Source organism: Schistocerca americana, chromosome 8 (assembly GCF_021461395.2).
Source record: "Schistocerca americana isolate TAMUIC-IGC-003095 chromosome 8, iqSchAmer2.1, whole genome shotgun sequence".
NCBI classification, from domain to species: domain Eukaryota; kingdom Metazoa; phylum Arthropoda; class Insecta; order Orthoptera; family Acrididae; genus Schistocerca; species Schistocerca americana.
This window is the reverse complement of record NC_060126.1, coordinates 373,790,745-373,817,744: the sequence shown is the minus strand read 5'-3', so window position 1 is coordinate 373,817,744 and position 27,000 is coordinate 373,790,745. Positions and strand designations below refer to the sequence as shown.

General features: G+C 42.2%; 1 protein-coding gene across 1 annotated transcript in view; it reads left to right on the top strand.

The window, feature by feature from the left end:
* Positions 1–3,291: 3,291 nt before the first annotated feature.
* LOC124545162 (UDP-glycosyltransferase UGT5-like) overlaps positions 3,292–27,000 on the top strand; it is a 104,587-nt gene continuing 80,878 nt past the window's right edge. The window contains exons 1-2 of the mRNA XM_047123995.1: positions 3,292–3,407; positions 13,401–13,541. The gene's annotated coding sequence lies outside the window, so the exon portion shown is untranslated. The remainder of the gene's footprint in view (positions 3,408–13,400; positions 13,542–27,000) is intronic.

The following is a 27,000-nucleotide window of genomic DNA, read 5'->3' as shown; positions in this document are numbered from 1 at the left end:
CTGAAAGTGTGACAGGACCGTTGGTGTCTGCAGCGTATATGAATGATCTAGCACAAAGACTCGAAAATTCTTTACCACTGTTAGCAGATGATATGATGTCTATAAGAAAGTAGCGACGTCGGAAGACAGTATCGATTTACAGAATGACCTGCAGAGGACTGATGAATCGGACGTAAATTTAACATCCTGCGCATGAATAGGCAAATAAATCCACTACTGTACCACTATACTACTGATGAGAATCTGCTTTAAACAGTATCTACCGTAACATATATATGAGTGACTATCCATGGCGAACTTGAGTAGAAAATGGCTCTGAGCACTATGGGACTTAACATATATGGTCATCAGTCCCCTAGACCGTAGAACTACTTAAACCTAACTTAACCTGAGGACATCACACAACACCCAGTCAGCAAGAGGCAGAGAAAATCCCTGTCCCCGCCGGGAACTTAAGTAGAAAGACGACATAAAACAAACAGTAAGAAAATCAGATGCTAGACAGATTCTTACGAAGAATCTTAATGAACTGTAGCTTATTCATGAAGGGAGTGGCCTACATGGCATTTTTTCGACCGAATCTTGGGTTTTGTTCATCGACAAGGGATACTTATCAGGTAGGACTGATACAAGAGAGAGAGAAGAAACAACGATGAGCAGCTCGTTTCGTCACGGGATCGTTTAGTCGGCGCGAGAGCGTTATCAAGATGTTCAACAAACTACACTGGCAGACGTTACAAGAGAGGCGTGGTACACCACGGAGAACTTTACTACTGAAAAAACGAGAGAGCGCTTTTGGAGAAGAATCGTTCAACATATTACTTCCTCCTACGTGCATCTCGCATAATGACTACGACGAGAAAATTCGAGAAATCAGAGCTAAAGCAAAGGCTTACCGACAGTCATTCTTCCCACGCGCCGTTCGCGAGTGGAACAGGGTACGGTGGGGGGGGGGGAATCAGTTAGCTATAGCGGAAGTGCCCTGCTCCACACACCATTAGGTAGCTTGCGGAGTATCACATACATGTAAATCACGCTTCCTTCTCTCCAAAGCAGACCACAAAGGCTCAATAATATTGATATCGGTTCACTGTGATGGCCAGGGAAAATTGGGAGTATTCATAGTCTTCCTCAGAAAACCAAGCCTGGAAGAAGCGACCTGTGCCAACATTGGCATGTCGTCTCAGAACGCAGCATCACCATCAGGGAACGAATTTGTGCCATGGGATTGATCTGATCAGCCAAAATGGTAATGCTACCCTGCACAGTAACCATGCGGCCCATGATGTACCACGATATTGCTGCCTAAATGATAACTGAACACCCATCATGTTTCACTCCTGGGATGTAATCTCCCCAGAAGTTGCAAACAGTGCGCAACAAGACTCATCCGACCAAATGACTTTCTTTCACTGATCCACACAAACTCCAGGTCTTATGACTGCGGCAACACCTTTCTCTTTTACGGGCATTTTTATCACTGATGAATGGTTTTGCGATTCCAGCTAGCCCTGGGATTCCTTGCTTATGGCGCTCATTTCGTGCTGTTTTGGTGCTGACAGTATTCGCGAGAGTGACCCTCAGTTGTGTAGGTACTTTTGCAGTTTGTTTCAATATGTTTCGTCACAGTGCTCCTCAATGACCATCTGTCACGATCGACCAACACACACTTTCGTCCGCGTTGTGACTTAGCTGATCATGTTTTTCCGCTTTCCCTGTATCCGGTTATAGATCTTGGATACGATGCGCCTCGTAACACCGAACACTTGAGGTTCTTGACTACGGAAGCACCCACCGTACGAGCAGCAATAATTTGTCCACGTCTGAATTCGCTTCTCTACGACATAATGCACCCACAATTACAGGAAACTATGTGCTGATCACGACTGACGCTCGCAACGTAACGAGGTCAGAACGCAAGTGTCGTTCTTGGTCAAATGAAACCTACAGGCTTGGCTGGCATGTACATTAATTACGTTCCAGCATGCATTTTGCGCGATGTTTTTATATTGGGTCCAAGCTTTGTATATGAGTCAAGCCATGTTTCACCGCGGTTTCGGAGTCCACTCTGAACTATGACGATGATGAGGTCCCATACTCCGAGGAGCGCAGGGGACGATGCGTGAGACTCGCAACGCTGTACTAGACAAGGTCCTAGTGGATTTGGTTTGCCATTGCCTTCCTCCGACGGTAATGGGGATGAATGGTGACGATGAAGACGACACAACACCACCCAGTCATCTCGAGGCAGGAAAAATCTCTGACCCCGCCGGGAATCGAACCATGGACCCCGTGCGCGTGAATCGAGAACGCTACCGCAAGACCACGAGCAGCGGTCTGAACTATAGGACGCCTTATAACTGATTGAGTGAGTAAGCTCATACCCCCAGAAAGACGAACCCTGTAAAGCACTGTAGCGTGCAAACTAAATCGAACGTTGAGAGGAGCTTTATCATTTATTATTCGTAAGACGTCTGACTACGACGATAACTGGCAAGCGAATTTATTGAGGTGTTGAAAAACCGGAGGTCCTGCAGCTTTTTTGGTAGTGCGATTACTTCAGAATGTATCTCCTGTAGGCAAAATTTCCAGTTCTAACAGTATCGATAAAGATGCGAAAATTGGTCAAAACTGGACAGTCCGTGCACAAAAAAAAAAAAAAAAAGTTCTTGTGTTAGACACACAGCAATGAATTTTTGCTCAGGCCATACGTATTACAGAAACTTTCTTTTAACTAATGTTCGATAACTTCGGCTTGAAGCCATTTTCAAGGTGGCGTATGCAATGTACGTTACCAATCAATTACAAGACAAACTCTCTTGACCCATCTACACAGATAGAGTAAAAATAGACAGCACAATAATCTACTAGTGAATCTCACACAGTTATTGTTCCAGCAAAAATTTTTAAGACAATGCCAGTATGATTGTTTTGGAAACGAGCCCCGCCACTAGACAAGGCTGTGCTACGCTGCCCCCTCCCTCCCCCCCCCCCCCCCCCCCTTCCCGACCCATGTTCGCGTCGTCGACGGGGTGATAAACTCTAATCTCCCCACAGTTTATTTTTCCTGTCACACGAGTGTTGTGGAATGTTTACCTATTGCACTATCTTTCACCTTTAATTGTTTGCGTACTGCGCACAGGCACTACAGGACCTACAACACAATTTTTTTCCGTTCGCTTGAAGATAAACTGCACGTGTTCTTGTCAGAAAGTACAGGTAAATTGCTAAATTAGCTTATTGCGTGCATAAATAATGGGGTAACTGGTGCATGACATTAGCGAAGGCTCGGGAAGTGGGAGTGAAAGCTAGCAGGTAGACCACGAGCACGGAGGGAACTTGAGAACAACCGTGGTGACAACACAGTTAGCAGAAGCACAATTCGGTTGAGCAGTCCCGTCTGTCTGGTAAGATTTCTGTAAATTACCGTCTGTCGAGATGTTCTAAACATCGAGATGTTCGATCAAACTATTTGTCAAACTACCTAACCTGTCAAATTATTTGCCAATATGTCACCGTGTTTGAAGTTTTGTACATAAATTTTGATTGACGGCCGATTCGGCAAGGTGTAGGACGTTGCTTGTGTTGCTGCTCCACCGTGCATTTTCAGCGAAAGAGAGCTTTTCTTACTGTGCGGGCCGGCCGAAGTGGCCGTGCGGTTAAAGGCGCTGCAGTCTGGAACCGCAAGACCGCTACGGTCGCAGGTTCGAATCCTGCCTCGGGCATGGATGTTTGTGATGTCCTTAGGTTAATTAGGTTTAACTAGTTCTAAGTTCTAGGGGACTAATGACCTCAGCAGTTGAGTCCCATAGTGCTCAGAGCCATTTGAACCAGCCATTACTATGCCGCGAGTATACACAGTTGTGGCTACTACGATCAAAAGAGTATATGGATAAACACAAAATAGTTCTGGCTATTACCACAGTGGTAGAGTGGTCACGTCTTTCCCAGTCATGTACAACATTACGCAGAAGCACGTTAAGAAGAAAACACACTCAAAGACAAAAAAAAAAGGAACATCACGAAGCAACCATCCGAATCGAACGGAAATCTGTAGATGTACATGAAAAGATAAACAAATGAGAGAAGTTTACTTGGATGAGTTATTCAGGAGAGAGAGCTTCAAATCTAATGGTTCAAATGCCTCAAAATGGTTCTGAGCACTATGGGACTTGACATCTCAGGTCATCAGTCCCCTAGAACTTAGAACTACTTAAACCTAACTAACCTAAGGACATCACACACATCCATGCCCGAGGCAGGATTCGAATCTGCGACCGTAGCGGTCGCGCGGTTTCAGAATGAAGCGCCTAGAACCGCCCGGCCACACCGGCCGGCGAGAGAGCTTCACAAACATAGCAGCTCAGTAATGCGGTGGTTCACCTCTGGCGCTTATGCAGGCTTGTTATTGATTGATAGAGTTGTTGGATTTGCTCCTGGGAGACACCGCGCCACATTCTGTCCAATTGGCGTGTTAAATCGTTATAATCCCGAGATGGTTGGAGAGCCGTGCCCATAATGCTCCAAACATTCCTAACTAGGAAGAGATCTGGTGACCTTTCTGCCTAAGGTAAGGTTTGGCAAGCAAAAATAAAAGCAGTAGAAATTCTCACCGTGTGCGGTAGGACGCTATCTTACTAAAATGTAAGCCCTGGATGGCTTTCCACGAAGGGCAACAAAAGCGGCGTAGAATATTTTCGACATACCACTTTGCTGTAAGGGTTCTGCTGGTGACAACCAAACGGGTCATGTTATGAAAAGAAATGGCACCCCAGAACATCGCTTCTGGTTCTTCTGGCCATATGGCAGGTGACTGTCAGGCTTATTTTGCACATGTGCAACACATCTACCGGTTTCCGTGCCATTCGGATAATTCCTTCGTGGACTCTGTTTATTATTATTACGGAATGAATTAATGTCGTGTGACGGGGACCTCTCGGCGGGTAGGCCTGATCGCCTGGTACAAGTCTTTTGAGGTGACGCCGGCGACTTGCGCGTAAATGGGGACGAAATTATGATGATGGACACGACACAAAGACCCAGTCCCTGAGCAGAGAAAACTTCCAACCCAGTCGGGAACCGAACCCCGACCCCTCTCCCCCCCCCCCCCCCCCCGGGCATCATGCATGACAAGCTGGCGCCCTGTATACTCAGCTACGGTGGCGGACATAATTATTACTATTACTACAATTATTATTAGACTGTATTCTGTTCAAAAAAAGGTGTCCGAAGATACGCGTACACGGAGATTTTTCTGACACATCCGTTTCCCAGAGGGATCTACCCCGCCTCCTTCCCATCCTTTCGGCCACTGTACAACAACAGTTGTTACTCATGGCCATTTTTCTGAAACTTCACTCTTATCTACCAGGTTAGATAAATCCTGATTAACATTGCCACCACGAAAATGCTACCAAAAATGACATAGTGGTGTTTAACATAAAAAAGACAAATTGTTCAAATAATAGTCCATGTTTTCTCGTTCATAAACAAGCGACTAGCGTTATTTGGCCTCACAATATTCCTGATATAGCATACTTTATGATACATGTATGTCTTCGTGCTACACATTTAAAACAAAACTGCAGTTCCTCAGTTGGGATTTCTTGCACAGTATTTTAACACAGCTGCAATAATAATTATATTCAGCACTTCGTAATGAGGTTAGCAAATGATTCTCTTGAACATTGCTTTCATTTCAAACAGTGAAACTAGTTTCAGCTTGTCGACTTGAATCACAACAGTATTCCACATTGCAGCTGCAGAAAATTGCTTCTACTTCGAACAGTAGTTCATACTTACACAAAAATTGATAGTCTGTAAAATGCGCATGAGTCTCATGAGATTATCACAAATGACTGAGGTATCTCTACATACAGCATTAGTAATACTTCATTACTTGCTTATCAAAATGTGAATCTGTATATATTTAAGATTTGCCCTTAGTAACTTATATCTGCTTATTGTTCTACATTAGTATTCATCTTCATGCTATACAAAATAATAATCATAAAACAAAAAATAGCGTCTTTGCTTTTTTTGGCTAGAAACATTATTACCTGAGCGATGTAGTTGCTTTGCAGGTTTTCGTGACAGTTTCACTGCTAGCATTTGCTGATAATATAACACTGAACATCACTCAAGTGGCTTTCCTGTCGCCGTAAATATCAGCTACTCCAACACTTTTATCAGTTTCAATTACCTCTATAATTACCACTTTATGTTTCTCAGTTCTGTCATGTGACATCATAAATAATTTTTCATGACTCGCAAGAGACATGGGCTTTTAGCGAGCAAATTAGCATGGATTATTTCGTTCCTTTCTCTCAATCATTGATGTATTTATTTTTTTTTGTTATTAATTTTTTGACAATCATGCTTCATCGTTTGTCAACATCTTCGCTTCTTCAAATCGTATTGCCAAATGAAAATACTTGTGACGACGCTCGCCTGCTTTTTGTCTCTTCGTTGATTGTCCTCGGTGTCGACGTACTGCTGCTACACTGGCTGAAAAATGGGTTGTGGAAGTACAACTACTGCCTACTGTAAATGATGTAGCCAACAGGTGCACAGTTTTGTTTCACAGTCTTTTACGCTCATAGTTCACAACCCCCAATATTATATACAGTTATATGGCCAGTGCACTATTATTTAACTTTCGATAAGCCTCATTAATAGTTTGCAGGCGAACATCCACACACTGCTACAATAATTTCCTGTTGAACATCTACGAGCAGTAAAAACCTAACAACAAAGTTCACAGTTCTTGAAGAATAGAAAGTACGTATGGAGCAGACACTGACATTGTTTTAAGACACGGCCTAATTGTGTAACACTTATTTCACAGTGAAACTGTAGCATTGTTGTGGTTCTAACTAACACACGTTTCTCGTCTGAAACTCGGCCATGGACTGACTGTCTCGTGACCAAAAATCGGGCCCTTATATATCCTCACAATAACAGGGACCGAAATTACACATTGTTAGAAGTTAAATTAACAGAAATTACAATTAAAACTTAACTCATTAAATTAACTGAATACTTCGAAAACTTCTGTCTTTTTAACAGTTTCTTCTATTACAGGAGTTAGGCCGAATTATTTGTTTAAAGGATGAAAACAAATATAGGTACGCATAAAATACTTTTGACAAAATTGTTAATTACTTTGGAATTAATTAAGGGATGACTTCCCTAACATGTTTTCGAATAGATCCAGATTGATTAAGAACATTAGCATTTCATCATCCAAATATTTACAATTATTACAGAATTTATATTTGTTTATATGTCAACAATACTGACTAGGTAAAGTCAAAATAACTTCGAAAATCAATTACATAAAACTAAGCACTAAATTAGATCTGGTGTTAAATTCTTTAAAACTGAGGGCCAACCTTTCTCTTATATGAAAATGCAGATTACACTCACGTATGTTACTGGTAATTAGTTCAAACTGAATTTTAAGGACGCAGATGGCGAAACAAGAGGTGAAGTAAGAATATCCCAGCTAGCTTCGTCACATACTGACAAAAAAGTAGGTGGTGTGACGGTACCGGAAAAATTGTATCCACCAATCAACGGCAAACCCTGCAGTATGCATTTCTGTGTACCGTATTTCTCTAGCATTCCATGAAATATGGAAACAGAAGTTCTGCAAAATAGAAAAATGGAAGCACTCCAGTACCTTACGAACTACATACACAAATCAAAAATAATTTTGCATCACCTCGGTTCCGAGAGTTCCGGAACTTGTAAAGAAAATTGGAATAGAGGTCAAAATAAACATCATTTCCGCCCTTTTTATTGCTCACGAAAACCACACATTGCATGTTGTACCACCATACAGCGAGACATTCAGAGGTGGTGGTCCAGATTGCTATACACACCGGTACATCTAATACCCAATAGCACGTTCTCTTGCAATGATGCATGCCTGTATTCATAGTGGCATACTATCCACACGCATGTCGATAGGGTTCATGTCTGGAGAACATGCTGGCCACTCTAGTCGAGCGATGTCGTTATCTTGAAGGAAGTCATTCACAAGATGTGCACGATGGGGGCGCGAATTGTCGTCCATGAAGGCGAATGCATCGCCAATATGCTATCAATATGGTCGGAGGATGGTATTGACGTATCCTACAGCCATTATGGCGCCTTCCATGACCAGCAGCGGCATACGTCGTTCCCACATAATGCCACCCCTAAAACAGCAGGAACCTCCACCTTGTTACACTCGCTGGACAATGTGTCTAAGGTGTTCAGCCTGACCGGGTTACCTGGAAACACATTTCCGACGATTGTTTGGTTGAAGGCATAAGCGACACTCATTGGTGAAGAGAATGTGATGCCAGCCCTGAGTGGACCATTCGGTATGTTGTTGGGCCCATCTGTACCGCGCTGCATGGTGTCGTGGTTGCAAAGATGGATCTCGCCATGGACGTCGGGAGTGAAGTTGCGCATCATGCAACCCACTGCGCGCAGTTTGAGTCATAACACGACATCCTTTGGTTGATCGAAAAGCATTATTCACCATGATGACATTGCTGGCAGGGTTCCTCCGATCCATAATCCGTAGGTAGCGGCCATGCACTGCAGTGGTAGCCCTTGGGCTGCCTGAGCGAGTCATGTCATCGATAGTTCCTGTCTCTGTGTATCCCCTCCATGTCCGAACAACGCCGCTTTGGTTCACTCCGAGACACCTGGACTCTTCCCTTCATGGCACAAAGTAACAATGCGGATGCAATCGAACCGCGGTATTAACCGTCTAGACATGGTTGACCTACAGACAACACGAGCCGTATACCATCTTCCTGGTGAAATGACTGGAACTGATCGGCTGTCGGACCCCCTCCGTCTAATAGGCGCTGCTCGTGGGCGGGTTTAGTGACATCTCTGAACAGTCAAAGGGACTGTGTCTGTGATAGAATATCCACAGTCAACATCTATTTCCACAAGTTCTGGGAACAAGGGTGATGTAAAACATTTTTTGATGTGTGTATAAACACTAAGACGCAAAATTCGCGCCATGACAGTATCACCCGAATGGGACGGAAATCGATGGATGTACTTGTACAAACAAACAGATGATTACAATTTCACGAACACTCGATCATTTATTCGGGAGAAAGAGCTTCAGGAACTGAGCAAGTCAGTAAGACACTGGTCCAACTCTGGCCCTTATGCAAGCAGCTATTCGGCTAGACACTGATTGATAGAGTTAATGGATGTCCTACTGAGGGACATCGTGCAAATTCTGTTCAGTTGGCGGCTTACGTCGTCAAAGTCCCAAGCTTGTTGCCGGGACCTGTCCATAATGCTCCAGACGTTCGTAATTAGGGAGATATCCAATGAGCTTGATGCGCGAGGTAGAGTTTGGCAAGCACGAAGATAAGCAGTAGAAACGCCACGTGCGGGCGGCCGTCATCTTGCTGAAATGTAAGCCTAGGATGGTATGGCGTGAAGGGCAACAAAACGAGACGTAGAAAATCGTCGACGTACCGCCGTGATTTAAGAATGTAGCGGATGACAACAAAACGGATGCTTCTTTGAAAAGGAACGGCACCACAGACCATCAGTCCTGGATTCCGTGCCGTATGGTGGGCGACTGTCTGGTTGGTATCCCTGGGGCGTCTCCAGTCCCGTCTTCGGTCTGGACTCTCGTTGACTGGAACATAATTGTTTTCAGGAATGAGTCTCGCTTCTAATTGAGTCCCGATGACCAGAGAATGCGTGTCTGGAGACGCCCTGGACAGAGGTTGGACACAAACTTGACTGTCGCCCTCCATATGGCCCGACAATCAGGAGTAATAGTCCAGGTTTTCATTTCTTTGGGTATCAGGAGGCCTTCTGTTATCATTCGCCGCACCCCTACAAGACAGTAATATGTCGACGATATTCTACGTCCAATTTTGTTGCCTTTTATAGCGTGCCATCTTGAGCTTACGTTTCAACAAGATTACACCCGCCCGCACACGGCTAGTATTTCTACTGCTTGACTTTTTAGACGTCCCGTCGACAACGAGGTCATTGGAGACGGAACACAAGCTCGGATCAGGGAAGGAAATCGGTGGTGCCCTTTCACAGGAACCATCCCGGCATTTGCCTTTTAGCGGTCTAGGGAAATTACAGAAAACCTAAATCAGGGTGACCGGACGCGGATTTAAACCGTCGTTAGGTTTACCAACCGCTCCGCCATCTCACTCAGTAAACTGGAAACGCACTCCAATGATGAAGTAGTGGGACAGAACTATTCTTGTTGATAAAACTTCTACATTCCAAAGTGATTCAACGTGAAATTTCGGTGGTATATGGACCAAAAGCAAATGTCGCAACCAGAAGGAAGTACCAATGTTTCACCACGTCAATACAGACGTCGGTGATACTGATCGGTAAGCCCACGTCTTGCACCAGGCAGTTTACATTTTTTCGGCAAGCTGAAACAATGTCCAGGAACAGAGATTTTCCGAAGATGAGGACCTTCGAAGAACAGTTCTCGAATGGTTCCACGACCAAGGTGTGGATCGCTATCAGCGAGAAACGGAATGACTGGTAGGACGTTGCGACCGTTGTTTACGGAGACTTGGTAACTGAGCAGGAAAATAGTGTCATGTATCTGTGTCACTTCGTAGTGTATTGCAGCATTCAATAAAAGTTACTTGGCCTACCATCATAATGTAACTTTTTGGAGATCCGTCTTAGGTCTGAACAATTTGTTCGGATTTGAGTCACAAGCTCGTTAAGTCAGATTTTGCACAGTGAAATCAAAATTTTAGTATTTCGTCATTGGTCTACACCAAATTCTTAATCCAAATGTCGTAAATGATTTGGCTGGGAGAAGCATCAAGCAACTGAAGGACTACAACAAAACGAAGAACAGAAGCAGCACATAGGTTGTATCTCACGCCACAAGCTTCCAAGGTATAAAAATCGTATCAGAAATGAGAGTTCTTAAAATAATTAGGTGTTTTTTCCTGATATTTGTTTGACAGATGTTGTGCGTAGTCACTTTATAGAGAGAGCATTAATGACATTAATGTAGCAATAACAACAATTACTTTGAAAGTAATAAATTAATTAGCTAACCTTCTTCATTTGAAGAATAATTTTAAAAATTGAAAAATCAGTTGGTGTGATTTTCCGTTCCTTCATGTTCATGGTACTACAGCACGCCTTTCGTATTCCTGTTGGGCCTATATCACATACAACTTATTTTTATTTTTTATTTTTATTTTTATTTTATTTATTTATTTATTTTTTGCAATGGAACCCAGGTCTGGAGAACCACAAAAAGGTCAAACTTCAGAAATAAGAGCCTGTCATTGATACACGTATCAGTTGGGACCTACATGGAGCGTAAATCATAGGCAACGCAGGTCACAGTTAAGTTTAACTGGCGAGAGAGTAACGTAAATGTTGACGAATCTGAAATGGGGAACACGAACAATAAGTCACTGTAATCTCGCAATAATGTGCTCGCAAAACTTCAAGAACTGCCTTTAAGGGCAGAAACTACTAATGTTCCTCACCGTCTCCGATGGAGATTACGAGGATAAAATTAGAAAATCATTTGGTTTCCAGGGGTTCTAGCAGGCCGTATTCCCACTCTGCATACGCGAATGGTATTGGATAAAATTTTAATATACACTGGTGAACAAAATTCAAGGACGAAAGTAGCTTTCGCGTGCTGTGTCACTGCCAAGAAACATAGGTCGATAAAATTTCGGCTACAGTACAGTGCAGAAGGTAACAGAAATGGCCGCGCGGGATTAGCCGAGCGGTCTAGGGCGCTGCAGTCATGGACTATGCGGCTGATCCCGGCGGAGGTTCGAGTCCTCCCTCGCGCATGGGTGTGTGTGTTTGTCCTTAGGATGATTTAGGTTAAGTAGTGTGTAAGCTTGGGGACTGATGACCTTAGCAGTTAAGTCCCATAAGATTTCACACACATTTGAACATTTGGTAACAGAAACAAATACACAATGAGACGAACAGGAATTACACTTTTGTTCAAAGGCACAGCGATTTATGATGTCACCCTCGATTTTCAAAAGCTGGGACACGGTTCTGAATAGAGCGTGTGATCGATCACCACGGACGGCAATGTATTCTACGCAAAGTGTTTCTGGCCACAAGTTTGGTAATGAGTTGTCGTAGTAGCGTGTTTGACAGCTGCAGGATTGTCGTTGGTGCATGCAGACCTGATGCAACAGGAGGTTCTCCACCTGCGCTGCTCAATGCGATCGCTCATCGTCGTCCCTAAAAGTGAACTCGCGGGCTAATGCACGCCTGAAAATACGCACATGGGGAAGGGGTACGCTACCACAATAACATTAGCCGGTGACTGTACCGTTTTCAAAGAGTGGGAGGTCAGTACGTCCACGCAACATTACGCCTTCCCACACCATAGTATCTGGATCACCAAACGATCATGTTCGACATGGTTCCTGAGAGAACTAAGTGTTTCCATCTCCAGCCATGTGAGTGTACGTCCAGATTAGCTGCTCAGACTGAGTTTGCTCTCGTTCGACAAGAGCACCACTCCTCGGAGGTCCAGCCGTATGCTCTCGGAAACATGGCAAATGGTGTCGCCGATGCGCGCGTGTCAATGAAGCTGCAGCTGCGCCTACTGACTGAAGTGGGTGTGTTCTTGGCCGTTGTATAATATTGTGATCATCTGCGGCTATAGCTGACCATGTTATACCACCTCCTACTCTCCAAGATGTTACTCCAGTATGGTGTAAAACTGAATGTACGCAACGGAAAATACTGAACGCGAAAATTAAGATTTCGCCCTATCTGACTTCCCCCAGAGGATCTCTTATTGGTGATATTATTTCCTCCTTCTTGCTCTTTAACATATAAATTACAACACGAGACATAAATGAATGATTAAGGGAACTAGTAACTACCAAAGCGTTGTTTCTGCTTATACATTTGTTGTAGATTAAAACCCCTCTATATACCACAAATGTTTGTACATCAAAGTCCAATTGACATAAAGAGATAGTAATGAGTTTCCTAAATAATATTACTGATGAATTTCCAAAATCTGCCCTTTTTATGGTTACGCCACCTAATATAAATAACGCGAGACGACTGACATCATCTAGGCACCAAATACCATAAGACACTATTTTCAAAGATGATCTGCAGTGGTGTGCAACCTCAGTGGAAATAAAGTTACGTGATGACAGCTATTTAGCTTTATAGCCCTAATAAGCCGAAGCGGTTAGCAACATCACCGTATCTACTGCGACAGGTGCGTCGGAGTGATGGTTCTCGTACACGTCTGCATCGATGGAAGAAAATATCGAAGAAAATCCTCATTCAAACACTAGGACGGCTGAAGGCGGTCCTCTGACTAGTATAATCTAATACTTTCTCCTCTCTGTGTTCCACAGACGAGGAAAGCAAACTCACAGCCACAAGGACGGAATTCAAATAACGCCTCAACGTGAGAAAGGACAGAAGAAGTGCTCTCAATCACTGAACGCTGCGTACTCAAGGACGACTTCCTATACGGAGGCGAAGTCCAGAATCTTGTAAGTTTGCTACACTGCATTGCCCAACCGTTCACTAATTATAAAATCTCCTGAGAGCAAAGACAGCGAGTCCGTCTGTACCAACAAAAGCTGATACTGAGCGACCGTCAAACGCGGAAATACTCATTCCCATTAATTAGGAATTCGCACAAGAGCACGGAAATAACCCAGCCTGCGTGATTTCCGAGATAAAGCTTCCTCGTTACTCTCTGTCGCGTCCACAGTTTTCAGAATTTCCGAAGTATTATCCGATTATCCTTCCAGCCTCATTACAAGACGGGCCGCCGCTCTATTGTGCTTCAGCACTCATCCCAATCGTCCATCTTGGGCTACTTCCTGTGTCAAGCAGGACCAACACATCTGTGCGGGTTTCTCCACCCAGGACCTTAGTTACGCCTGGTGTTTCGTTTCTACTGGCGTTGCAGCCTCTGCTAGTATAAGCAATCATTCATTACGCTATATTGGTAATTAAGACAATCCATCACCTTTCATGCAATAAGCGTTAACAACTATTTACAAGGTGTACTTGACAATGTCAGTCTTATTTAAATATTCATATATACGATGTGCAACTTACCAAATGATACCTAATTCTGGTTCTAAATCACGACACAATCTTGTAAGGTGCGAAATTGCAGCCACCATACACCTCTTGTAGCAGCAGTATGTGTGGTTCGGAATGCTCCCCAAGCACTTGAAACTATGCTGTGAGTAATGCAATAGTCCTGGGCTACACTCATCACACTTCGTCGTTCTTCCAATTTCTCCATGTTTCTTTCCCATGTAAAGTCCTCTATATGTTGACTCTGGGCCATGCTGGAATCAAGGCCACCACCGCAATTCACTGTAAGTGCACGTTGTTTTCCTGTGTTGTGTAGCCAGCTCTATTTGGCTTGATAGTCAGTTTGATCTCACACCATGTGACATCAAACGTCTTGGGCGAAGCTGGGAGATCTCTGTCAACGCGTTCCCGTACTTCCATTCATTTTCTCAGAGTTCTTAATATGATGCGTTGCTCTACCTAGCTCGTTCTTAAGTTATGCAGAGATAAATAGAAATATTCCACAGCCACACACTTTGCAGTTATTTGTAGATTTTTGCATCACTGAACAAGTACTTCGATAACAATCTAAGTCTTCTCCTGCTCGTCTGTATTTCGATTACATGCAAATACATATCATAAAGATTTACTGAATAAAGCTGTGTTCTAAGGTTTAGATCCAGAAACGATACTTTTGTAAAGGAATACAATTAGAGAAAGATAGCAATAAGTTACTTTGTGCAACTTAATAATAGTGGGTAGAATGAACATTTGAGTGAAATCTACGAGCATACTGTCTTCTGATAGGTTCGTAGCCTGATTTCAACATCATGTAAATAGTTCTGCTTGTAATCAAGCTATGCACAGTGAATGTGGTTGACTCAATCCGTTACACTAGCTTTTCTATTTATAAAATTGAAGTTCAAAGACACGAAGCACTCACGTCGTTTATAAACTAATGAATCGCCCGCTCTCTATCTGAAACTCCATCCTCACAAGTACCTCCTACCCTGTAAAACATGGAATGAAATAGACGAAGCTTACTTCTGACTGCAGTTTTAAGAAATGGATTTGCTAATTGCAATAATGGTGCAGGGAACTTCGTATATGTGCTGGAGGCAGAAAATGAGCAACATTACATGATGCGGCTCGATGCCGAAAGCAGAATGCATACTCAGATATTAGAATTTTAAAGCAGTAGCAAGAATATATAACAGCATCTAAACCACAATTATGGCTACCATGATGCATACAGCATCCGTTTATGGGACACGCGGTGCAGTACTAACGCAAGATTTAATCAGTAAGAATTAGAAATGGTTTAATAAGTACTGAAAAAGGCTCGGATGGGCTAAGGTAAAACCGATTCTGTGCAGTGCTTCGAAAACTACCAAGCACAACAAACGTTGGACGTAGAGTAGAGATAAGTGCTCGTTAAAGATCTGGCACTACTATAAATACCGTTGCATCGGGCCTTGAAATGCAAACCAGAACCTTGGCAAACATTTACAACACGGTATCTGGTGACAAACAATAGACACCGACTTCAATTCTACATATATCTTACTCAACCATAGCAGTCTTTGCACACTAGCGCAAGCAGACACTTTGTGAATTGAAACTAAACGTTTCCCGTGAATTACGCAGTGTGGGGTCGCCATAACCGCCATTTTTCCCTTTATTGTTATTTCATCTCCCTCGTCCCAAAGGGTAGGACGTGGGCTGCCAGCGATATAATATGCCGCTTTCAACCAAGGGCATTTGAAAATGCAGTAATACGAAGAAATCATTAGCACTGCTCTTCTATTTTAAATTAAAAATCAAAAATAGGCAGCTAAACGATATAATTATTTTGAAAACGATCGCCATTGAAATTCCCCTCAGAAAGGAAAAAGTCTGAAGCACCGCACTTTCACTTAAAAATTCTGAAGAACCTGCGCTGGGCAAGAAGTATACACATCAAAAACGTTTTTCCATCACCTCCTCAATTCCCAGAGTTCCGGAACCTGTACAGAAAATTGGAATAGAAATCAACATAAACATAATTTCCGCACTTTCTATTGCTCATGAAAACCGCACATTGCCTATTATACCACCACACAGGGTGATATCCAGAGGTGGTGGTCCAGATTGATGTACACACCAGTACCTCTAATACGCAGTAGCGCATCCTCTTACATTGATTCATGCCTGTATTCGTCGTGGTACACTATCCACAAGTTCATCAAGGCACTGGCGGTCCAGATTGTACACTCCTCAACGGCGATTCGGCGTGGTTGGTGAGCCACGTCGTCCATAAACGGCCCTTTACAATCCATCTCAGGCATGCTGGATAGGGTTCCTATCTAGAGAAAATGCTGGCCACTAGTCGAGTGATGTCGTTATCCTGAAGGAAGTCATTCACAAGATGTGCACGATGGGGGCGCGAATTGTCGTCCATGAAGACGAATGCCTCGCCAGTATGCTGCCAATATGGTTGTACTGTAAGTAGGCTGTTTAGGTTTTTATATTGGTAACGCCACGTAGCACTCTGTATGAAAATCACTGGCTGTGCTGTGTGCAGTCTGTGGCTAGTTTGCATTGTTGTCTGCCATTGTAGTGTTGGGCAGTTGGATGTTAACAGCGCGTAGCGCTGTGCAGTTGGAGGTGAGCCGCCAGCAGTGGTGGATGTGGGGAGAGAAATGGCGGAGTTTTGAAATTTGTAAGACTGGATGTCATGAACTGCTATATATATTATGACTAATGAACACTAGTAAGGTAAATACATTGTTTGTTCTCTATCAAAATCTTTCATTTGCTAACTATGCCTATTAGTAGTTAGTGCCTTCCGTAGTTTGAATCTTTTATTTAGCTGGCAGTAGTGGCGCTCGCTCTATTGCAGTAGTTCGAGTAACCAAGATTTTTGTGAGGTAAGTGATTTGTGGAACGTATAGGATAATGTTAGTCAGGGCCATTGTTTTGTAGGGATTTTTGAAAGTTTGATTGCGTTGCGCTAAAAATATTATGTGTCAGTTTAAACACAGTCATGTATAATTGTCCTAAGGGGACGTTTCATATGTCAACCCTTAGCCGAGGATACCTCACTGGAATCTTCTGATTTTTTCTTGTAGTTTGTGTAATTAGTGTATATTTTGTTTATTGCTAGCGCGTAATTGAAGAGAAAATCTTCTTTGTAGTTGCAGTCTTTCATTATTCTACAGTAAAACAGTTGTGGCATGCATGTAGATTGGCACCAAGTATTTCGCAGCTGCGCTTGCGATTAACTAGATATTATTTTCAATGCTATGTTAATGTGTTTTCTTATTTTGCTCTTCAAATTGTGCTTTTCTGTGTTATCGTGTGAAATATTGCGACCATAATGGCGTGTGAAAAATGTAATGCTAGGCTCCAAAGTAAACTGAGAAATGACAGTGAAGACGTAAGCAGTGTGTTAGCGCCACCGTGTAATGAATTAACTAATGTTCAAAGTAGTAATTTGGCAATTGTACATAAGGAAATGGAGCGGGCTGCAAATAATGGCGTAGACAGTGAAACAATTAGTAAACAGGGTAGCATTATCGATCGATCGGTCGGCAACAGCTCGCCTCAGGAATCCGAAATGACAGGACACAATCTCGCAAATACTGTAGATTCAGGTTTTGGGTCCTCACCGTTTTCTCAAATAAGTCAAGACACATTTTCTGCTTGTCAAAATGTGAATGTTGCCGGTGCAAATTCACTGCCGAAAAGCACTGAGGAACATGTTTCAGACACCAGTGCATTGTTATCACAATTAATAGAACAAATAGGACAAACACAGCAAAAGCTTCAAATGTTAGACACAATGGAACAAAATCTTCATAAGTTAGACACAATGGAACAAAATCTTCAGAAGTTAGACACAATGGAACAACACCAGAGACAAACACAGCAACAGTTAGATGCAATGGAACAAAATCTTCACACCACGCTTGAACAAACACGTGAAGATTTAACTACTGAGTTACATAAAATAGAATCGAAATGTCAAAAAGTCTGTAATGACGTAAAAACACAAATTTGTGAGCATTTCCAACCTATTTTTTCGCGTCATGAAAATGCATTACAGAATCACGAAGCAGCCATAAAAGAACTGCAATCTATTGTTCATGAAAATTACGACACCTTGCAAGCTAAAATTGACTCAGTTGCATCTACCGATTCGGTTACGCAACTTGCAAAAACTCAGGAAAACTTAAAGGACACAGTAGATACGATTTCAACACAAATGGACACTCTCAAACTTGGTTCAGAAAAACACACAGAGAAAATAATTTCACTATCGGATAATACAGCCGAACTTTCAGATCAGTTCACTAACTTAAGGTAGATGATGATCTGAATGACACAAGACCGGTAGCCTTCACGGACACTGAAGAGTATGAACAAATTAGAAAATTCAAACAAAATCAAAATCAAATCAATACACAGCACAAAAGAGAAACCCGGGAAGTACTACAAGATCAGTTGGCACAAGTAATACAAGAATTACATATTTCAGAGGACACTAGCGCTCCAGTATGGGAAGAGGGACATAGAAATACGGAACAACCACAATATAATAACTCAGGGCACTTCGGAAATTATGAAAGAAATTGGCAAGGTACATCGAATTTTGAGATGGAACCACCGAAACGACGTAACAGTGACCGACATGCGACTCGCCGACATGATGATTTTGACTATAAGCTGTTCATTACTACACGTAAATTTACAACATTTAAGAATTCTGGCAACGACATTCATCCACAAGCGTGGCCCCATCAATTCTCTCATTGTTTTCCTCCCAACTGGTCATTAGAGCACAGATTAGAATTTATGTGTGGCTATTTAGAGAATGAACCAGTTGTAAGAATGCGATCCCTCATTCACGATTGTCACAGTGAAGGAGAATTTTATCATTTCTTCCTCTCAGCGTATTGGTCTCAAGCTACACAAAACCGAGTAAAACATAGCATCATAATGATGAAACGTTTCAAACAATCTGAATTTTCCAGTCTTATGAAATATTTTGAAGACATGTTGCACAAGAATCAGTACCTGTCAAACCCATACAGCCCCTCAGAACTCATCCGCATTTGTTTAATCAAACTACCTGAGCATTTACGACTTATTATTTTGGCAGGACGTTGCAATGATGACATTGAAGCTTTTCAGGGACTGTTACAAGAATTGGAAATTGACACTGACAATCGCGGAACGCGAAAACAGGAACACAACAATTACAGGTCACATCCCTCGCAATTCTGTGATGAAAGAAATAATAACTGGACACGACAAGGCTACTCTCACAACACAAATCGTGACCAAAACAGACACCACCCGTATGACAACCACTGGCAGAATAATAGTTACAGAGAAAGATCGCATTTCCATAGTAATGAATATGACAGAGACAATCATAGAAACAGACAATATGGCAACCAGAACTATTATTATCACGGGAGACACAATAACTTCAGACGCAACAGTTCAGCGCGCAGTTACGATTCCGGTAGAAATTCTCCACCACATGACCGACAAACAAGAAACTATGGAATCTACCGACATGACAGACGATATAATCGTAACGACAGATCTGAATTGCATCAGAACTGGCGAGCTTCAAACAGGGCAGGGCCTTCTCGTCAAGGTGAATTTATAAAAGTTAGGTCTCCTAATCCCAATAAAGACGCACGCCAACAAAGAGATAGCAGACTATGACTCGCACTGCAGGCAACCACGTGCGCCCGCTGGCTCCGAGAAAAATAACATAAGACGCTAGCCTTGAGAAAAATTTTAGCATTCCTTACCGACGTATACAACATGATAATTGCTTTGAAGTTGAAACTCTGCGCACTAGCGAGTAAAGGTTTACACCACATTCCTCATGTAAAACCGTTTATTGAAAGATAATCTGTTTTTTAACTTTGTCTTTGCCATAAAACTTTTCACTTCACATTTCTAGTATGCATTGTCAGACTTAGAAAATGTTACCATGCAACAATGTTTGAAGTTAAATATCCAATCAAGAACAAAGAGAACTTATTTAAACAGAAATTACGAATGCATTGTTATAGTGAACAGCTGACACAGTGTTATTGTACGTGTACATTCTTGCTTGTTAGTTGCATGATTATGTAATGACTATAAGGCTCACATACTTAGAACATTTACCAATACTGCTAATGAGATTTTCATGCAACATTTTGGTTTACTTGAAAAGACATTCTTTATTTGAAGTACTTTCTGTGGGATTAAATATGACTTAGCCCTTTGTTTCTTTGACAGCTACACAATTATATCACGACGCTACTAATGTGTGACACAACTTACATTGTTGCTTTTGTGCTGTATCTCATATCTGCACAGTTTTTCTGAATTCTTCTGGAAAGTAAAACATGTTTAATAGTAACTTTGTGGTATAGATACGCAAAGCATTTCACTTTTGTTTATCATGAGGTAAGTACATTGGCTTCTGCAGAACTTATCTTTCGGAAGACAATCACTACGACACTTCCACAGAGATTATCATACAGCAAGACGCACATTTAGCTCTACAGGACACGTATTTGAGTGATTAATTTTGTACTTAAATCAATTATTTTTAAAGATACTTGAAGTACAATGATACAAAGGTTTTCCGTGATACATTTCATTCCATTGTTGTAATCTGTAACACCTGAGGGTATAATTACATTAATCCTCAGGGGGGTACACTATTACTTTGTGTACCATGTGTTTGGCAAGCACAAGGAGCCCTGGCTAATATGGTATTTGCTTATACAACTTTACACATCGGTACCATATTTCTCTGACACACAAATTACACAGCTATCTGATCATTTAACTGAGAGAGACAAATATTTATTTTACTACATCAGTGACAGATGTTTACGTAATTACACCGTTGGATAACTTCACACTTACGAAATTGTATTTTGTGTATACTTTGTGAACTGTTCATATTTTTTTGGAACCATTGTGATACTATGAGAGCTTTGAATGATGTATTTGGTATGGGATCATGATTTTTAAAGTACGTTTGAGGTGGATGACACTACTGAAATGAGCAGAGAATTCTTTTTAGGTTTTGAAATTATTGCAGAAAGCTACGACGATTTTGGGATTTGGCTGAGGTGTTATGATGTTATTATTATGACAACGATGTGTATTATGCTGTTGAGGTATGTTTATGATCAATAAGCTGATGCTATATGAGGAATCTGATTATGCTATGTATTTATTATGATGAAATATTGAAGTGTCGTCGCAAGATTGACGTGTCGACGAATATGTTCATGTGTAATAAGGTAAGGAATAGGGAGTAGTGGTTAGGAACTCTGATTTATGAAAAGGATGTTGGAAACCAAGAAACGTACTTTAAGAGTTATGAAATGTGTGTGTATATGCGTGAATGTATCACAACGCCGGCGAAAATTTTTTGCACACTGTTATATTTATAGGATTTTGTTTCTACACATTTGCAACGCAGATTCTCGACCTGTGAAATTTTTATATGAGACTGTTACTGTAGTGCAAACTGGTGTTGTAAATATTTCGGTAAGAAAGTTAAGTGACCTTCACATAATGCGACATGGGCACGATGCATTGCATGGGCAGCTGCGTGACAGTCGCATGGAGAAAAAGCCATTAGTGTGTACCTTTCAGAGGCACAGGTGGAGAAAAAAGGAGGCCATTATCCTCGCCATTGACATTTCTTTGTAGAAAGCATCGCAAATACGACACGCTCAAACTTGGAAACATGATTACACTGTAGAGTTCTTAATTTATGATATTTACTGAAATGAAATGATGAGAAACATTTCATGTCTATTGTCTTATATTAGTTGTAATATTGCAATTGCTTTGCCAATTTGCATTTTTTTGCCCTTGTGGTTTGTGTTAATTGTTTTGTACTGCTGCATTGCCTTGTCCCTTAGTTTAGCATCTGAGCTCAGTAGATTTAAGTTAGCTTAAGAGGGGGGAGATATATGTGAGAACGAGTTGTGATGAATTGGAAGAAATGCATAGAGAAGCTATAAGAAAATGGTTTGGCCAAAACAGCATTTTGAAAGAGGATATGAACAAAAAAGTAGGGTTTATGGACAACAGCTTTAGGTAGGATTTTCTTGGAAATAAATGATGAGGTAAGATAATGGAAAATAAATAATGAGGTAAGAAATATGTGAACATATAAATACAGAAAGCATGCTTGGATAGGATTTTTTTGGCTGGAGCAAATGTCGAAATAAGAGGAACAATCAAGGGAATGAAGTTTTGGGTTGGACTGCAGTGCCAAATGTTACACTGAAAACAAACCCTGTCCTTTCCTTTTGTGTTATCCCACTATGTGTTTGTGTACCCTTGTGTATTTGTTTTCTTCCTGTCTCTGTGTAGTTTCAAAGAATTTTTTCTTCTTCTAATACTAAGCTACATTCACTATGATGAGGAATACTGTTATCCTCAAATATAATGGGCATTAATAATATGTTATTTACCTTGTAAATATGCTTTGATATTATTTATTCTGTTCTGTTTTAATGCTCATGTGTAAAGTTGATGTTTCAAAAGTTATTCCGATCTTTTATGTATGTACTTATGTCATAATTCTTGTAATACTGATGTACATGTTTATTTCTACTCTTTTGTAAAGCCTGTTTTACTACAAATGTTATCTGTATTATTATGTTCTTTAATGATGTATTTCGTACCTTTGTAATTGTATTCTTATGTTGTAAATTTATAATTGTATAGACACCAGTTCTTCAAATTAAGTTACATTTCACTGCACACGTTTCTGTTGGTCATAGTAATGCACAATATGTGAGAAGTAGGGACTGTTAGTGTTTGCACGTGCGTTAATAATTCAGCAAGGGACTGGATAACAGCATTGCTGGTTCTAAGGACAATTCCAAAAACTTTTTGAGTGCACAAGTGGTGGTTATGGACTTGCTATATTATCCGCAAGACTCTTCAATGGTGATTGTGCACCTGCACAGTCACAACAGATGGCTGCTGGCCATCTCTACAAGGACTACAGTGGGTCTGCATCTTTGATGACCCACCAATACCATTATTTCTACAAGGACTACAATGGGTCTACACCTTTGCTGACTCACCAGTACCACTATTTCTACAAGGACTGCAGTGGGTCTGCACCTCTGGTGGCCCACCAATACCACAATCTCTACGAGGACTACAGTGGGTCTGCACCTCTGGTGGCCCACCAATACCACAATCTCTACCAGGACTACAGTGGGTCTGCACCTCTGGTGGCCTACCAATACCGTAATCTCTATCAGGACTACAGTGGGTCTACTCTGTGATGACCTACCTACCAATATTCTTCAAAACTTCGAATGACTCTGCTGTGGGTTTGCTCTGTTGTGGCCCATTACCTGTCAGCATGTCAAGAGTCAGCACTGTCTTTCCGTTGGAAGGACTACACTACTTCTTCAAGTCTGCATGGAAATCCACTACTTCTGTGTGCATTGTCTTTTACTGCTCAGACTTTGAGAAAAGAAACGGCAGTTTTACTGTGATGAATGATCAGGACTGTCTTTATGGACTATGAGAAAATTTTAGCTTTTGACAAACATTGTATTAATAAGTGTGTGCATTTGATATTTTTCTTACTGTAATTATGAAAAGTTTTTTCAAATCTGTATTGGCCAGTGCCCAAAACAATTTGTAAAATTTTTTGTGGGGAGCATGGGGGCTATGTAAGTAGGCTGTTTAGTTTTTTATATTGGTAACGCCACGTAGCGCTCTGTATGAAAATCACTGGCTGTGCTGTGTGCAGTCTGTGGCTAGTTTGCATTGTTTTCTGCCATTGTAGTGTTGGGCAGCTGGATGTGAACAGCGCGTAGCGTTGCGCAGTTGGAGGTGAGCCGCCAGCAGTGGTGGATGTGGGGAGAGAAATGGCAGAGCTTTGAAATTTGTAAGACTGGATGTCATGAACTGCTATATATATTATGACTTTTGAACACTAGTAAGGTAAATACGTTGTTTGTTCTCTATCAAAATCTTTCATTTGCTAACTATGCCTATTAGTAGTTAGTGCCTTCCGTAGTTTGAATCTTTTATTTGGCTGGCAGTAGTGGCGCTCGCTGTATCGCAGTAGTTCGAGTAACCAAGATTTTTGTGAGGTAAGTGATTTGTGAAACGTATAGGTTAATGTTAGTCAGGGTCATTGTTTTGTAGGGATTTTTGAAATTCAGATTGCGTTGCGCTAAAAATATTATGTGTCAGTTTAAACACAGTCATGTATAATTGTCCTAAGGGGACGTTTCATAGTACTGTCAGTCGCCTGATGGCATTCGCGTATCGTACAACCGTTACGGCGCCTTCCATGACCATCAGCAGCGTACGTCGGCCCCACATAATGCCACCCCAAAACAGCAGGGAACCTCCAACTTGCTGCAGTCGCTGTGCAGCGTGTCTAAGGCGTTCAGCCTGACCGGGTTACCTCCAAACACATCTCCGACGATTGTCTGGTTGAAGGCATATGCGATACTCATCGCTGAAGAGAACGTAATGCCAGTCCTGAGCGGTCCATTCGACATGCTGTTGAGACCATCTGTAGCGCGCTTCATGATGTCGCGGTTGCAAAGATGGACCCCGCCGCGGACGTCAGGAGTGAAGCTGCTCATCATGCAGCCTATTGCGCGCAGTTTGAGTCGTATCACGGCGTCATGTGTCTGCACGGAAAGAATTATTCGACATGGTGGCATTGCTGTCAGGGTTCCTCGGGGCCATAATCCGTAGGTAGCGGTCATCCACTACAATAGCAGCGCTTAGGTGGTCTGAGCGATGCATGTCATCGACAGTTCCTGTCTCTCTGTATGTCCTCTATGTCCGAACAACATTGCTTTCGTTCACTCCGAGACGCCTCGACACTTCCCCTGTTGAGAGCCCTTCCTGGCACAAAGCAACAATGCGGACGCGATCCAACTGCGATACTGACCGTCTAGCCATGACTGAACTACAGACAACACGAGCCGTGTACCTCCTTCCTGGTGGAATGATTGAAAGTGATCGGCTATCAGACCCCTTCCATCTAATAGGCGCTGCTCGTGCATGGTTGTTTACATCTTTGGGCGAGTTTAGTGACATCTCCGAAGTGACTGTGTCTGTGATACAATATCCACAGTCAACGTTTATCTTCAGTAGTTCTGAGAACCGGGGTGATGCAAAACTTTTTTTGGTGTGTGTGTATTTTTTGGGGGAGGGGATGTTCTATTGAGTTCAGTGGAGTGGATGGAAATGATCGGAACAGTTAGTTAGAAAACCATGGAGACAAGGTATGGTTTGGAACTGGTAGTGTGGATACAGAAGGTGGAAAACACACAGATTGTGGAGGAATTGATGCGTAAGGATGAGGATGCAGGAGAGGGAAAAGGCGGGAGGAGCCTTGATCGAGTAGGATCGGTGTGGAAGAGTTAAGGTTGGTTGGAGAGATAAGTATCGTAGGGGAACTCGTTGTCTGGGGAAGGTAGTTGGTTAAGTTTCGCTGGGATAAGATATGGAATGTGTGTAGGTGCAGGGTGGGTGGGATGAGTGTGTAAAGGCCGGAAGCATACCTAGGTTGATGATTAGACTGAGACATTGGTGTTATTGGGATCTAGTTTCCGAACAGTATAGGAGAGTAAGGGTTTTCGACGTGGGTTAGGGAGAGTGCGTCTTTGGTGAAATGGTAAAGGGCCCATGTGGGGGAAGGTAAACAGATGTGGAAAGCAGGATGGAGTGCATGTCGTTCAATGGTTTGGAGCAACTTATAGAACTTTGGATGGGTGGATATCGATAAAACATTAACATAGCAGTGAATGGGTCGCATCAGGATTTTGTAAGTGTAGAGATTAGTGGTGGGTTGTAAAACCAACAATCGACCAGTTAGTAGTTTGTAACCGCTCGCCAAAATGTTTCCTAATATATCTCCGCTGAGTGTGTCAAAGACACCTATGCGATCAGAGTGCGATTACTCGGCACAGAAACATCTTTGCAGAGCATCTGCGATTTTATAATACGTGAAAGAAAAGACATTGCTAAAAATTTTGGTTGTGACAAACAAGTTTCAAACTTAGCAGTGAAATTTGCAGTCGGGTACCTCACAAAAGGCATTGGCTCCCAGTAGCACCTGAGGCTGCAATCTTCAGTGGTCAAACAACAGCTGGACCATATCTCACTGGACGTGGTGGTGTTTTCCTGCGAAGTCCGATTTTGCCTCTTTTTTCGGATGGTATGAGATGTCGTGCCCGCTGATGATTCACTGATCCAGCGTGCGAATGGTGTACTTCAGGTTCTGTGTTGTTTTTCGTATCGTGACTTGGGTCCACACACTAAGGTTACCATGAACATGGCTCGGGCAGGATGTTTTATTTCAACATTTTCGGTGACCAAGTTTTCTTCTAGATCGTCAGGATGAGTTCGCCGTGCACACTTTAGTCTTTGAAGACGACAAGAGCCGTGTTCACAGGGTTCCGTGCTATTGTTCCTGGTTTTACGAACAGTCAAACTCCACATGTTCCTCGTCTGGCCCGCGTAGCCCCCTGCTCTTAATTCCGCAGAAAATGTCTGGGACCGGGGCCAACAATTGGTGAAACGTTAACGATCAACCTTACTGTAATTTTTTAGCTCTGTGTGTTCCAGTCGTTCATAAGGGACTTCTGTTGTATATGGTGTAGATGAAGAAACTCGTGAGCTCCGTTCCTTGACGAATTTAGTCAATCCCAAGGCTGTGGGCGGGGGTTACTCTGTACTAGCGCGCGTCTGCTGAGGTACGCGACTGATTTCTTGTTCAGTGTGGTTCAAAGCACTGTGAAACCTGGATCACTGCGAAAGCAGAGTGAACTCTTCTGAACGTATGTTTTAGTGCAAAAATAGATTACTTTTACTTAACATGCATTCATGTAGTACAGT